At 45.9% G+C, this 7,863-nt stretch overlaps 1 pseudogene; it reads left to right on the top strand.

Moving 5' to 3' along the window:
- Positions 1–2,358: 2,358 nt before the first annotated feature.
- LOC137379915 (U2 spliceosomal RNA) lies at positions 2,359–2,459 on the top strand (annotated as a pseudogene).
- The last annotated feature ends 5,404 nt before the right edge of the window (positions 2,460–7,863 follow it).

Below are 7,863 nucleotides of genomic sequence, written 5' to 3'. Positions count from 1 at the left end.
GTCAGTCAGCATTAAATCTGGAAGAGAGATGAAAACTGATGCACTCAGCCTCATTTAAATATTTAAATGAGCCACCCATTTCCTAGAGCAGGTTGGTTTCATGCCTTCATTAAAACCTGAATTGGGCGGGTTCAAGGCGGACTGGGGTTGGGTTTGAAATTTTTAACATTTTTGCCTGACTCAAACCCACCTATTTTTGGGTTAAGATTTCCACTCTTTGGTTCAATAACAATAACTCTATCAGTCACAGTCAGAGAAAGCAACAATCTCAAAGTGCAAACTGCTGTACTTGTGGGAGGCAAATTAGGCAATCAGCATGTTTATTAACAGTTGTGTAAATATTTAACTCGTATTTTTCATTTATTTCCATATTCACCGCAGGTATGGAAAACGCACCCACCTGGATGCACTCCGGACTCATATAGGGCGGAGGTTTCTATGACAACTTGCTTCACCTCCTATCTCATCAACATTCTCTGACTCCAACACGGCTCCTGTCGCCTTCACTTGCCGACTCCAGATTTGCAAAGCTCTACAAAGGCACAAATCTCACTGAAAACATATCCAACAGTAACTAGACTCGTTAGTGTTTAATGTTTATATAAGCTCACAGTGATGATTTTGAAAACATGGAAAAAAAGTCTCTTCAGAAGATTGTGTGATTTTGTTGAACATGAGGATTGTAACAATGAGAAAAGACCCACATCCATTTGGTTCACCTTTGAACCATCCTGGTAGTCACATGATACAATGACATTAGAATAAAAACAGATAATGCTGAAATACTCAGCAGGTCTGGCAGCATCTGCGGAGAGAGAAACAGAGTTAATGTTTCAGGTTGATGACCTTTCTATAGGCATATAAAGAGTAAAAGGGTAGTAAGAGAAGGGGTGGGGCCAATTAGGGACCAAAAAGGGGATTTACACATGGTGGAGGGCATAGCTGAAGTACTAAATGAGTTTTTTTGCATCTGTCTTTACCAAGGAGAATGTTGCCAAAGTCATAGTGAAAGAGGGGGCAGTTGAGACACTGGATGGGCTAAAAAGTGGTAAAGAAAGGTATTAGAAAGGCTGGCTGTGCTTGCAGTTGATAAACCACCAGAACCAGATGGGATATATCGGAGGATACTGAGGGAAGCAAGGGAGGAAATTGTGGAAGTACTGGCCATAATCTTCCAATCCTCCTTAGATACAGGGTGGTACCAAATGACTGGAGAATTGCAAAAATTGTTCAAAAAGGGTGTAAGGATACACTGAACTACAGGCTAGTCAGTTTAACCTTGGTGGTGGGAAAGCTTTTAGAAAAGATAATCCGGGACAAAATTAACATTCACTTGGACAAGGGTGGATTAATTAAGGAAAACCAGCATGGATTTGTTAAAGGAACATTGTGTCTAATTAACTTGTGTTACGATCTGGTGAGAAAAGTGTCTGGGAGTCCCTCTCAGCCTTCACCTGGTCTTACAGTAACAGGGTTTAATTTTAAACACACCATGTTTTTAGCTCCTCCTTGGTGAATCCTTGTTCACTGCTTTCCAATTATAAGGCAAAGAAATCAGCACAAACAGGCTTTCTTAGGTTTAAAGAAGAAAAGTTATAATTTATTAAAGTTGAAATTAAACTCTAATTCGGTTGATGCCTACGGATACATGACACACCCACGCTAGCATGCCAACACAATACACACATGCAAATAGAGACAGAAAACAGCAGAAAAATAAAGTGGAAAAATTTGAGGCAATATCTGAAGAGTTTTTGTTACGGTTCTTCGAGCTCACTGTAGAGTCCTTGATTGTAGGTAGATCTTGCTTTCCGTTGGGGCCCAGTATTCTTCTTAAACCTTGTTCGCTGTCGGAGACTTTTCTCTCTTGGGGTTCATGTGTCATCAGTGGATTCAGAGAATTGTGAGAAAGAGGTGGGAGCAGACAGCAGAGATATTATCAGTCCAGGAGCAAACAATCTTTCTGCGTTCAAACTCTCTGTGGCTAGTTCAAAAGACTCTGGAACAGCCAGTTAGTCATGTGACCAGCTGATCTAACCAGTCCTGGATTGTATCACCTTAGCAGTCTCTGGAATGCTCCTCTTGCACACAATACCCGGTGACCAAGGTCCATTGTGGGTTGAATGTGTCAGGGAATGGTCCTTTGTCCTTCCAAGCACTGTCTGTTAATATGCAAATGTATTTTCCAGCCACAGCTGATCTTTTTAACAAATCATTTCCTTGCTGCAGTAACAATTTAAAGTCAATGTTCATGACAAAATTAATGTACCTCATTCTTGGCAGGACACCTGATTGAGTTTTTTGATGAGGTAACAGAGAAGCTTGATGATGATAATGTGGTTGATGTGGCGTATATGGATCGCTTCTCGGCCTCTTGGCTAAGATCAGTGTAGTATCTGTTCTTATTAGTGCTTACTGATCTGGTCGGGGGTTGGTCTGGTGGGGTGCGGGTAATGATTGCTGTTCCTCTGGCCTGGGTATTCTGCTGCGGGGAGGTAACTTCATCATCTCTGAAGTTAGAGAGGTGGAGTGCGGTCGCCTCCTTGTAGCAGACGTAATGTACAACAATGCTCCGCTCTGGTTGATCAACGTGTACGCCCCAGTTCAATGCAGTGAGCGGCTGACCGTCTTCCAGCAGCTTCCACTGCTGCTGGCGATGCCTAGGCCGGTCATCCTAGGCAGTGACTTCAACTGCATCATCGATGCGGCTGGACGATCTGGCAGTGACGACAGCAAACTGGACGCTACGTCCAGATTCCTAATGGAAACAGTTAAAGATGCTAAACTGCACGACGTCTTCAGCAAACCTGCAGACGGAGCGCAGTGCAGATGCACGTGGTCAAGATCGGACGGGTCTGCCCGATCCAGGATTGACTTCCTGTTTGTGTCCCGTCCCGTCACGGTCTGATCCACCGACGTCAAGCCGGTGTTCTTCTCTGACCACTGCCTCTTACTGGCTGACTGTCACCTACAGGATGACCAGCGGGTTGGCAGAGGGACGTGGAAGCTCAATGCGACACTGCTGACCCCAGAGAACGTTGAGGAACTCAAAAGGGATTACAAAGGTTGGAGGACCGTGAAACCCCTCTTTGAGTCTCCAGTTCACTGGTGGGAAGCGATTAAGGAGAACATCAAGAGGTTCTTCATCCACAAAGGTGTTCAGAGGGCGAGAGAGAGACAGAGGGAAATGTCCCGACTCCAGAAAAGTATGCAAAATCTACTCCGGTTGCAGTCAATGGGGGTCGAGGTCAAGGAGGACCTCCAAGAGGTGAAGAGCCAGCAGGCCTCGCTCTTTGCCAAGGAAGCCTCCAAGATCATCTTCCGGTCCAGAGTCCGCTCCATCGAGCAGGATGAGACGTGCTCGCATTACTTCTTCCAAAAGGTACACAGAGAGAGCTCTGTTATCAGCAGCCTGAAGGAAGAAGATGGCTCGGTAACGTCTTCGCAGTCCGACATACTAAGGATCAGCAATCCTTTTATGCTGGGCTGTATGACGTGAAGCCCACAGACAGCAGAGCCTCCCAGTCCTTCCTGTCATCTATCACAGAGGTCTTAGATGACAGCAGGAGGGAGAGACTGGACAAGCCGCTAACTCTGGACGAGCTGACAAAGGCCGTCGAGTCCTTCGAGACGAGTAAAACTCCCGGAAGCGACAGCTTACTGGTTGAGTTGTACTCGGCCCTGTGGGACTGGGTCGGCCCGGACCTGCTGGAAGTATACGAGAGTATGCTCCTGGCCGGCATTTACAAGCGGAAGGGGGAGAGGGCAGAAATCAGAAATTGGCAGCCCATCTCACTGCTTAATGTTGACTACAAGATTCTGTCCAAAGTCATAGCCAGTCGAGTCAAGTCTGCTCTGGAGTTGGTGATCCACCCTGACCAGACCTGTACTGTACCCAGCAGGAAGATCTCTGATAGTCTTGCGCTACTCAGGGATACGATCGCCTATGTACGGGACAGGAGGGTGGACACCTGCCTCATCAGCCTGGACCAGGAGAAGGCTTTTGACAGGCACACCTACATGATGGACATGCTTTCCAAAATGGGGTTTGGGGAAGGAATCTGCAATTGGATCAAACTGCTCTACACAAACATCAGTAGCGCAGTCTCAATCAATGGGTGGGAATCGGAAAGTTTCCCGATCAAATCTTGAGTCAGACAGGGCTGTCCTCTCTCCCCGGTCTTGTTTGTTTGCTGTATTGAACCCTTTGCTGAGTCTATTAGGAAGGATGCGAGCATAAGAGGGGTGACAATCCCAGGCAGCGGAGGCATTCAGGTTAAAACCTCCCTGTACATGGGCGACGTCGCCGTCTTCTGCTCAGATCCGCTGTCCGTGCGCAGACTGATGAGCATCTGCGACCAGTTCGAACTGGCCTCGGGAGCCAAAGTTAACCACGGCAAGAGCGAGGTCATGTTCTTTGGGAACTGGGCTGACCGATCCTTTGTCCCCTTCACCGTCAGGTCAGAATACCTGAAGGTGCTGGGGATATGGTTCGGAAGGGCCGGGGCGTGCACCAAAACCTGGGAGGAGCGAGTAGCCAAGGTACGACAAAAGTTGGGCATGTGGGGGCAGCGATCTCTCTCCATTGTGGGTAAGAACCTGGTTATCAGGTGCGAGGCGCTCACGTTGTTGCTGTATGTGGCGCAGGTCTGGCCCATACCCCACTCCTGCACTGTGGCAGTTACCCGAGCCATTTTCCGCTTCATCTGGGGATCTAAAATGGACCAGGTCCGGAAGGACACGATGTTCAAATCTCTGGACAAGGGCGGGAAAAATGTACCCAACGTGGCCCTCATCCTGATGACCACCTTCGTGTGCGGCTGCATCAAGCTGTGTGTAGACCTCCAGTACGCATACTCCAAGTGTCACTACGTGCTGAGGTTCTATCTGTCCCTGGTGTTGCGAAGGATGGGCCTGGTCACATTGCCGCGGAACGCTCCATGCAGTTGAGCCGTGCCGTACCACCTATCCTTCGTGGAGCAGTTTCTGTGGGAAAACACCTTCGACCACCGGTCCATCAGGCAGTGGTCTGCACGGAATGTCCTCAAGGCCCTACGGGAAAAGGAGACGGTGGATCCTGTCGGATGGTTCCCCGAGTAGACCATCAAAGTCATTTGGCGGAATGCCTCATCACCAGAACTTTCAAACAAGCACCAAGACGTAGCTTGGCTGGTGGTGAGAAGGGCCCTCCCCGTCAGATCCTTCATGCACACCCGAAGTCTCGTCCCCTCCGCACAATGCCCCCGCGGTGGCTGTGGTGGGGAAGAGACGGTTGCCCACCTCCTCCTGGAATGTGTCTTCGCAAAGCAGGTGTGGAAAGAGATGCAGTGGTTTTTGTCGAGGTTCATCCCAAGCAGCTCTGTAACACAGGAGTCTGTGCTCTACGGGCTGTTCCCAGGGACGCACACCGAGACAAACATCAACTGCTGCTGGAGGACTATCAATTCGGTGAAAGACGCCCTTTGGTCTGCCCGAAACTTGCTGGTCTTCCAGCGCAAAGAGTTGTCCACCACCGAATGTTGCAGACTGGCACATACCAAGGTCCAGGACTATGTGCTGAGGGGCGCACTAAAGCTTGGGGCAGCCGCAGCAAAGGCTCAATGGGGAAAGACCACAGTGTAAGGTCCCCCCCACCAAGCTGAACTGAGGGGCTGGATCCGTGGGAAACCCCTCGAACTGTATCAGGAAAATTTCTGTCTGCTGTATAATGTAAAAATGTATATGGCAGGACAAATGTGAAATGGAAGGGTTGTGAGGCAACTCATAATTGTGTAGAAGGAAACTAATCACCTTTGCACTGTTTGTATTTTTTTGACTTGATGCTGTTTTAAACTGTTTGGGAATGTAATTTTTACGAATAAAGTATATTTTGGAAATTAAAAAAAAAAAGTGGTGTATATGGATTTCTCAAAGGCATTTGATAAAATGCCACATAATAGGCTTGCCAGCAAAGTTAAAGCCCATAGAATAACTGGGACAGTGGCAGCCTGGATACAAGGTTGGCTGAGTGACAGGAAACAGAAAGAAGTGATAAATTGGTTTTTTTTGGACTGGAGGAAGGTATACAGTGGGGTTCCCCAGAGGTTGATACAAGGACCACTGCTTTTCTTGATCTATATTAATAACCTAGATGTGGGTGTGCAGGGCATAATTTCAAAATTTGCAGATGACACCAACCTTGGAAGTATTGTGAACTGTGAGAAGAATAGTGATAGACCTCAAGATGATGTAGACAGGTTGGTGGAATGGGCAGATATGTGGCAGATGCAATTTAATGCAGAGAAGTATGAAGTGATACATTTTGCTAGGAAGAATAAGGAGAGGCAATATAAATTAAAGGATACAATTCTAAAGAGGATGCATGAACAGAGAAACCTATATGTGTACAAATCTGAATGCACGAAGCATTCGGAATAAAATTGATCAGTTAACAGCGTAAATAGAGATGAATGGGTATGATTTAGTGACCATTACTGAGACGTGGTTGCAGGGAAATCAGGTTTGGGAATTGAATATCCAAAGGTACTCAGTATTTCGGAAGGATAGGCAGGAAGGAAAAGGAGATGGTGCAGCTTTGTTAGTAAAGGAAGACATCAGTGTTGTAGTGAGAAATGATATCGGCACTGGAGATCAAAACGTAGAATCAGTCTGGGTAGAAATAAGAAATAGCAAGGCAAGTAAGTCCCTAGTGGGAGTAAGCTACAGGTCCCCAAACAGTAGTTCTGCAGTGGGGCACAGTATAAACCAGAAAATACTGGGGGCTTGTAAGAAAGGTACAGCAACAATCATTGGGTGATTTTAATATGCCTATAGACTGGATTAATCAAATTGGCAAGGGTAGCCTCGAGGGAGAGTTCATTGAATGTATTAGAGATTGTTTTTTGGAGCAATATGTTGTGGAACCACCCAGAGGGCAGGCTATTCTAGATTTGCTATTATGTAATGAGGTGGGATTAATTAATGAGCTCATAGTTAAGGATCCTCAAGGGAAGAGTGATCGTAGCATGCTAGAATTTCAAATTCAGTTTGAGGGTAAAACTGGAGTCCCACACTAGCGTTCTGGAGTTAGACAAAGGTAATTACATAGGCATGAGGACAGATTTGGCCCTAGTGGACTGGGAAGACTAAAAAGTAGGACAGTTGATGGTGTTTAAGTAGATATTCAATTCCTCCCAACTAAAATATATTCCAGGGAGGAAGAAAGAGGGGGAAAAAACATCCATAGTTAAGCAAGGAAGTTAAGGATAATATAAAGACAAAAACTAAGGCATACCATATTGCAAAGGCCAGTGGAAGATTGATAAACTTTTAAATATCAACAAAGGGTTACTAAAAAAGTAATAAAAAGAGTAAAGGTAAATTATGAAATAAAACTAGCACAAAATATAAAAACAGATAGCAAAAGCTTCAGTAAGTATATAGAAAAGAAGAGAGTAGTTAAAGTGAATGTTGGTCCCTTGGAGGATATGACTGGGGAGTTAATGGAGAGGAACACAGAAATGGCGGAGACACTAAATCAGTATTTTGCCTCAGTTTTCATGGTGGAGGACACTAGTACCATCCCAATAGTAAAAGGTAATGCAGAGGTTATAGAAAGGGAGGAATTTAGAACAATCATCATCACTAGCGAAAAAGTACTGAGCAAACTATTGGGATTGAAGGCAGACAAGTCCCCAGGGCCTGATGGCCTACATCCTAGGATCTTAAAGGAAGTGGCAGTGGAGATAATGGATCCATTGGTTATAATATAGCAAAATTCCCTGGATGTGGGTAAGATTCCAGTGGATTGGAAAAAAGCTAATATAACACCCTTATTCAAAAAGGGAGGGAGGCAGAAAGTAGGAAACTATAGACCAGTTTGTT

This window comes from Heterodontus francisci, chromosome 18, assembly GCF_036365525.1.
Source record: "Heterodontus francisci isolate sHetFra1 chromosome 18, sHetFra1.hap1, whole genome shotgun sequence".
NCBI lineage: Eukaryota > Metazoa > Chordata > Chondrichthyes > Heterodontiformes > Heterodontidae > Heterodontus > Heterodontus francisci.
The sequence above is the reverse complement of the archived record's forward strand: the minus strand, read 5'-3'. Positions and strand labels throughout refer to the sequence as shown.